General features: G+C 38.6%; 1 pseudogene; it reads right to left on the bottom strand.

Moving 5' to 3' along the window:
• Positions 1–2403: 2403 nt before the first annotated feature.
• LOC140613746 (large ribosomal subunit protein eL15-like) lies at positions 2404–6134 on the bottom strand (annotated as a pseudogene).
• Between the last annotated feature and the right edge of the window lie 1881 nt (positions 6135–8015).

Genomic DNA, 8015 nt, shown 5'->3' with positions numbered 1-8015 from the left:
TATCACTTCCCAACCCAGTCTGCCTATAATGGCTTTCACTAACTACTCTAAAAATCATGAATATTTTCATACAGAATCACAAGGCCATTCTCAACGCCCAGCAAAATTAATAATAAATCAATTGTTGGTGTCTTCTAATAACTTGTAATAACATAATCATATTTTCACTATTGTCTCAAAAAAAAAACTGGTCTTTTAAAGTTTGTCAACAAAATAGAATTTTGAAGCCCTTGGCAAAGAAAATAACTTTAAGAATCTGAATTCCCAAAACTCTGGAAAAACTTTCAAGTTTAAATCATAACAAATAGGCTCAAAGAATGTATGATGTTTGTGTTTGCTTGCTTTATTCACCCATAAGGGGATAGAGACAAAGTTCAATGAAAGAGAATTTTCAGGAATTACATATGAGAGTTCCCAGAGTAAATCTCTTAAGTAGATCTCAGGGAAAGGGCCCCCCAAATGCCATCACCCTAGGCCAAGCACCACAAAGGGAGGGATAATAGCCCAATAATTTCTGGAGATCCCATTAAAAAAGGAAGCTATGCTTCATTTTCCAGAGTGTAGCCTCAAGGTTCTGTAGATCTTAAGAGATCAGAAATGTGCCAGGGCAATAAACGAGTAAAAGCTAATAAGGTGGCTCTGTTAAGGAGCTCAAGGGCAGCCTTTCAAAATCTTAATCATAGTCCCCAGTGAGCCTCCAACGCTGTGAAGGCTCAGTAGTTGGTGCCTGCTGGAGGTGAATGGAGCCCAAACAGCCTACAGGGTAAGAGAAAGGAGACTGAATCTGATGAAACCTATATTTAGTTGACTTTAAATCTTAAAATGCCTGAACTATCTGGAAGTGACTAAAGTAAGTTACCTCCCACTAGGCAAACTGAAGGTATAAGATAAATTAAGTTCAATAAAAAAAAAAAAAAATCAAAGTTTTACCTTTGCAAATGGAGTCAGTCATTGCAAAATTAACACATTCATACTATACATCCATATACACAGACCTCTTAGTGAATTTACAACTGGTATTTATGGCAGATACCTCTAACTGGTTGAATTAGGGGATTTTCATTTTCACCTTTTTTCTTACAAGCATGTAAAGTGTTCCCTGTATTGAATATGTATTGCTGTTCTGCCACAAGAAAAATAATAAAAAATATAAACTAAATTGTAGTAAAGAAATTATGAAGTTTTTCAACTTCACTTTTAATTAATGTTAGATTTACAGAAAAGTTGCAAAATTACCACAAAAAGTTCCCTCATATCTCTTACCCCATTTATTTTAACATACATAATCATAGTACAATTATCTAAGTCAAGAAATTAACAATGATACAAAACTATTTCTGAACTCTTTTTTTAATAGAGAAGACAGGAAATGATAAAAGATAAAATGTTTTGTGACTTATTTACAACAGAATTTTCTCAGACTTAATCAGGACCCCAACAGTTTCTGGGGCAGATTTCTGGGTATAACAGCTGGTAGGGCAAAGGAAGTAATATAAAAAGAATGCCAAGCCTTAAAAATATAATGAATATCAAGTGCCTGCCTTGAAGTAAACAATAAATGCTTATTGTCATTACTATTATTTTAACAGAATTATTATCTAATGAGTCCTCTAGCGCTTAACAAGAAATATAGTTGATTAAAGCTTATTTCCTGGTGCTCAGCATCTGGGTTATTCCTAAATACCAGAATAACACTGTTTCCAGAAGCCAGTCATTTTACCAGGTGTGTGGCCTTGATCACACTGAATTGTTTCCATCAAGAATCAGGAGACACTCTGATCCGAACTCCCATTCGGAGAAATCTGTGGTGTTCCAGATTACAGAGGCCTTTCCCAGGAGATAGGAGTTTCCTCCTCCTTCAGGCCTTGACTCATTAAGTTCTCTTACTTGGCAGAAGACCAGAATTGCTGAAGAATCAGGCCTGCCTCGGATCTGTCCCTTCCTTTGTGTCCTGCACAGGATCCTTTTCCTAACTTCAGGAAAGCACAGCTCTGAGCCATGGAATTATTTAGGTTTCTTGTTATGGCCGTGGTGAAGCTCTTAATTTAATGAATACTGCAAGGATTGATGAGCGTTTTTCTGTCTCCTTTATGGCTAAAGAAGAAAACTAAAACTTCAACTCTAAATACACTTTAGACATTATTGAAACATTTCTTTAATGTGGGAAACTATATTGCATTAGCAAATCAGTTCATATCATCAGTCATCATCATAATTCACCAAACCATTGCATCTTACAGCCTAACCATTGCATCTTACAGCCTATGGGATTATGCTTTGCTAACCAAGAATTAAGATTTAAGAATTATGGATTTAAGAATTAAGTCCTTTGGAAAGTTAAAAAAAAAAAAAAACCTGCAAAATGTCAAACACATTTCTCAAATTTAAAGAAAAAAAGAGTATTTGAATAGATTTTTAGAGGAATTTAATCTCCTGACCTAATAGAATTAGAAATTCAGAAGACTCAAGTTCATAAACAGATGAAATTTTAGGGTCATAATATATTAACATCCTGTTTGAATTGCTAATTTTGTAGTATTTATAAATAAAATTTCCATTTCTCAAATACTTTTAGATAACGTGTTGGGGTCAAAAAAGAATAAAGTCTGATGCACCCCCAGGTGAACATTAAAGCATTGATGACCTAGGTTAGCACACTGAAGTCAACACAGATGGCAGTTAATATTCAGAAAATTGAACTTATCAATAAGCATCAATAGTTGTCTACATAAATTTTTGAAAAAGATAATTAAAAGGACCATACACACATTTTAACCCATAACATGAATATAGAATTTTTAAAAGGAAGAGAAACAAAGCTAGCCTGGTGTTCTAAGGTATGCTTTTTCAAGATACTTTTGGTAAGAGATAAATCACTAAAACCTTGTTTAAAATTATTTACTTAAAAGAAATTTTTTAAATTTGTTTTTTAAAATATATTTTATTTAAATTCAATTTGCCAACATAGAGTACAATACCCAGTGCTCTTCTCATCATGTGCCTTCCTTAATGCCCGTCACCCAGTTACCCCATCCTACCACCTCCCCTTCTGCAACCCTTTGTTTCCCAGAGTCCAGAGTCTCATGATTTGTCTTCCTCTCTAATTTTTCCCCACTCAGTTTCCCTCCTAAGAGAATATTTGAATTTTGGAAAGAAGGGGCAAACTCACACATATACTAAAAAAAATTTTTTTTGACTGTTGTAAATTGTCTATTAGCAAGAATTTTGCAAACATTACTTATATTAGCAGTAACATGGAGCTGGAGAGTACTGCGTCTTCTCCAAGCTGCTTGGTGTGGAACTTAACGACCTTTTCCAGGGCCAAGCCTCTTGGGGCCTGTAGATTTCAGTTCTCAAATCTTCCTGTGCTTATGGGCTGGTTTGGTGATCCACTGGGTATCAGGATTTTTTTCTGATAGCCTTGTGTAATGGATCAATGAGGATAACCTCAAAGAATTTGTATGTGGAATCTTCACTAACCCAGTAAGAATTCAGGACTTTCAGAGGCCCACAGTAGAATCCAGCTCCCTCCTAGGCAAGACTGAAGGCTTGGGGTCAACTTTAGCTGGTTAACACCATGATGAACAATCTTGCCATATATAACACCCTTAGGAATTGGGCATTTGCAGTTGCCGCAGTGCACATGAATCTGATATATGACATAAATTTGCCTGGCCTTCTAACCCAATCTGTGCACTTTATCAGGCTAGATTGGGCAGGGTATCCTGGGGAGCAGACAGGCCAGCAGTGTACTCTGAGAATAAACCCCATTACATCAGACTGCTTCTTCCTCCACAGCCCCAGGACGTACTTGTAAGCACCCTCTTCGGCTGACCTTTGAGCTAAATGGCTGCTACCAGATTGGAAAGAGGCTTTCTCCCAAAATCCCTTTTGGGTTCCTCTTAATTTTTTTTTTGTTTTGTTTTGTTTTTTTTAACTAAGTACTAAGTAGAATAGTTCTCAAGCTTTTCCCAAGAATCCTTTTGTTATTGAAAGATTGCCTAAAACCTTATTCAGGTTTTTAATCAAGGGATTCCCAAGAATCCCTTTGTTATTGAAAGAATGGCTTAAACTTTATTCAGGTTTTTAATCAAGAGTTTATAATTAGCTTTTAACAAACTTGAAATTATATATTTTGAGTAAAAATAATTTTTAAAAGCTTTTTCAAATCTACACTTTTTTATTTGAGGAGATATATTTACACTTTTTTTTTAATATCAAAAATAGGTGGATAATTTGCCAGCGGTTCCTGGCCTCAGGCTGGGAATTACAGAGATTTATGCGTTAGACATTTGTATATACACATATAAAAATGAATAGTACATGACTATTAAAAATAAAAGACGGTGGCGGGGGAGGGAAGGGCGCCAGAGTGGCTCAGTCACTTAACCATCTGCCTTTGTCTCAGGTCATGATCCTGGAGTCCTGGGATCTAGCCCCCCTTTAGGCTCCCTGCTTGTCTGGGAGCTTCCTTCTTCCTCTCCCTCTGCTGCTCCCCACCCCCACCCCCCACCCCCGCTTGTGCTCTCTCTCTCTCTCTCTTAAATAAATATATATTTAAAAAAAAAAAAGGAATAAAAGACAGGGATGGCTCAAATTGGTTAAGCATCTGACTTGATCTCAGCACAGGTCTTGATCTCAGGGTCATGAGTTCAAGCCCTGCATTGGGCTCCACACTGGGTGTGCAATCTACTTAAAAAAAATAAAATAAAATAAAAGATAATATATGGTCTCTAAATAAACGCAAAAAATACTGCATGTCTTGCATAAGTTTATAAAGCAACAAAGTACACAAAATGAGATACAAATCACTAAACTACAAGGGAGATTAACAAAGTGGATAATAGTGATAAAAAATACTGGGAACTAGGAAAGGGTGTTCATAGGCTTCATGAACTAGGAAGAAGCTAAGCTAGAGAAAAATAACAAAAATGGTAATTTTTAAAAAAGATTTATTTTAATGAGAGCACATGCACAAGAGTAAGGGTGGGGGGAGGAGCAGAGGGAGAGAGAGAGAATCCTCAGGCCAACCACTGAGCCCACAGAGCCCAACACAGGGCTCAACCCCAGGACCCTCAGATCATGACTTGAGCTAGAAGTTTAACCAACAGAGCCATCCAGGTGCCCTGGGGAATGACAATCTCAATGAGTGTGTTGCAGAGGAGTCTTTATAGCTGGAGAAAAAAAACCTACCAAGTCAGAGAAGCAGCCCATTTAAAATATGATGAAGTGCTTGTTTTGGGTAAAAGAATGTCTAATGAGGGGATCCCTGGGTGGCTCAGTGGTTTAGCGCCACCTTCAGCCCAGGGCATGATCCTGGAGACCCGGGATGGAGTCCCACATCGGGCTCCCTGCATGGAGCCTGCTTCTCCCTCTGCTGTGTCTCTGCCTCTCTCTCTCTCTCTCTCTCTCTCTCTCTGTGTCTCTCATGAATAAATAAATAAAATCTTAAAAAAAAAAGAATGTCTAATGAGATTGTATAAAACAGAGAAATGAAAATCTTATCCAAGTAAATCCCAAAAGAATGCAGTTCTGTATTTCTCAATACCAATTTAACATAGAATTTGAGGTGGACTACCAAAATACTAAGGTAGTAAATATCTTCCTAAACACTAAGATTTGACATGGTTTTTGTTGGTGTTAATTAGTCAAGAGATTGTCCTGCTATCCACCACCCACCTCAGGAGTTTCTTGCCATCAATGCCACACTTTGCAAGAATCTTCCTTAGTGGATGTTGTCTCTGCCCAAAACAAACTACAGATCTTCCTTAACTTATTATGGAATTATGTCCTGATAAACTCATCCTACGTTGAAAGTATCTTAAATTGAAAATGCATTTAATACACTTAATCTGGAATGCCTGGGTGGCTCAGCGGTTGAGTGTCTGCCTTTGGCTCAGGGCATTGCTCCCGGAGTCCCAGGGATGGAGCCTGCTTCTCCCTCTGCCTGTGTCTCTGCTTCTCTCTCTGTGTCTCTTATGAATGAATAAATAAAATCTTAAAAATAAAATACACTTAATCCACAGAATGTCATCACTTAGCCTAGTCTACCTTAAACATGCTCAGATTTGTTAACCTACAGGGGGACAGGATCATCTAACACAAAGCCTATTTTACCCTGAAGTGTGGATCATCTCGTGTAACTTATTGAATACTGTACTGAAAGTGAAAAACACAATGGTTGTAAATTTATCAGTTGATTATCGTTGTGGCCTCCTGGCTGATTGGGAGCTGCAGCTCACTGCCACTCTGCTGCTGCCCAGTATCATGAAAGAGTATCATACTGCCTATCAGTAGCCCAGAAAAAGATCCAAATCCAAAATTTGAGGGCAGTTTCTACTGAATGTATACTGCGTTTGCACCACAGTAAAGAGAAAAAATTAAGTCAAACTATTGTTAAGTCAGGGATTGTCTGTAAAATGAAAACAATAGAAAGCAAAACAAACACAAATCCAAAACAAAACTAAGAGACCAGGAGATCCCTGGGTGGCTCAGTGGTTTGGCTCCTGCCTTTGGCCCAGGAGTCCTGGAATCGAGTCCCGTGTCAGGCTCCCTGCATGGAGCCTTCTTCTCCCTCTGCCATGTCTCTGCCTCTGTGTGTGTGTGTGTGTGTGTGTGTGTGTGTCATGAATAAGTAAATAAATAAAATCTTTCAAAAAACAAAACTAAGAGACCATCACAGGTCTCTTTAACCCTTCATAATTGATCTGTACCCCAAAAGATTTATTCTTACCCCATCCACATTAAACACTACCCCCCCAAAAAAAACCACTACCCAAACAGTAAAAGCCCACATCAACCTAAAAATCCTACCGTACTATTAGTGTAAAACCAGATGTTGTTATCCATTTCCTCCTTCAACATATTTATAAAATATTCTCTTTTTTTAAAAGATTTTATTTATTTATCCCCCCAGACCAGGGATCATTCCCTGAGCCAAAGGCAGACGCTCAACCGCTGAGCCACCCAGGCATCACTATAAAATATTCTTATTTATAGAGCTAGGGAATCATTACAAATATTATTGCTTTAGATTTCTATCCTTGAGATAGTTCAAAGTCCCAAAAGAAGCACAATAAATAACATATCGTTCTTCATTATTGAGGATTAATTATCCCAAAGGCTTGTAGTCTAAATGCTCATTTCCTGATTCCAAGATTAGTGTCATGTTCTCCCTCATATCATACAACTTAAGCTAACAACTTAAGCTAGCAACAACTTAAGCTAACATACACCAAAACAATAAAAGTCACACAAAAATAAATGGTAAAAAAAAAAGTGCACAAAACAGCTATAGGTGGCATCACACTAACAGCCTAAACTTGGGTAAAAACACAAAAGTTTACTTGTTTTACTAAAACTGGGCATTTTAGGAAGTACTTGAGAAATTAAGTTTATTTTAAAAAGTAAAAATTTCAGGTGGGAGCAGAAAACTAAAACCACGTTATACTTGTTTTTTTGTTTTGTTTTGTTTAAGATTTCCTTTATTTATTTGAGAGAGAGAGAGACAGAGACAGAGAGAGCAAAAGAGTACAGGTAGGGAGGAGAGGGAGAAGGCGCTCCAGGGAGCAGGAAGCCCACTGAGGGAGGGTCCTGGGGTCATAACCTGAGCCCAAGGCTGATGCTTAACCGACTGAGCCACCCAGGCTCCCCAGTCACCTGGGACTCTACTGGAAGCCTTGGCCCTGACCATACCTCTCGGCCAGCTCCTCCTGGGACTCAGTCCCTCGCGTTTCAGCTCCAACTTTAGTCGCTCTGGGAAACCTTTCTCCCCTACTCGCTTCTTTCTGCTCCACGGCAATGAAAACACCTGCCCTTCTACTCCTGCCACTCGTCAGTTTGCTTGTTAGCCCCTTCCAGATTGAGAGCTCCGCGATGAATAAATCCTACCCAGTAGAAAGGTGAGCTAGAAGCTCGATGAAGAAGCAGAGGCACGTGCGGCAGCTGGACCTGCCCGCCTTCGAGCTGCTCCAATCTAAGCCCCAGGTGCCACCTGCACGTGCCAACCTCGCGCG

The sequence above is a fragment of the Canis lupus genome, chromosome 22 (assembly GCF_048164855.1).
Source record: "Canis lupus baileyi chromosome 22, mCanLup2.hap1, whole genome shotgun sequence".
In the NCBI taxonomy this organism is placed as follows: domain Eukaryota; kingdom Metazoa; phylum Chordata; class Mammalia; order Carnivora; family Canidae; genus Canis; species Canis lupus.
The sequence above is the reverse complement of the archived record's forward strand: the minus strand, read 5'-3'. Positions and strand labels throughout refer to the sequence as shown.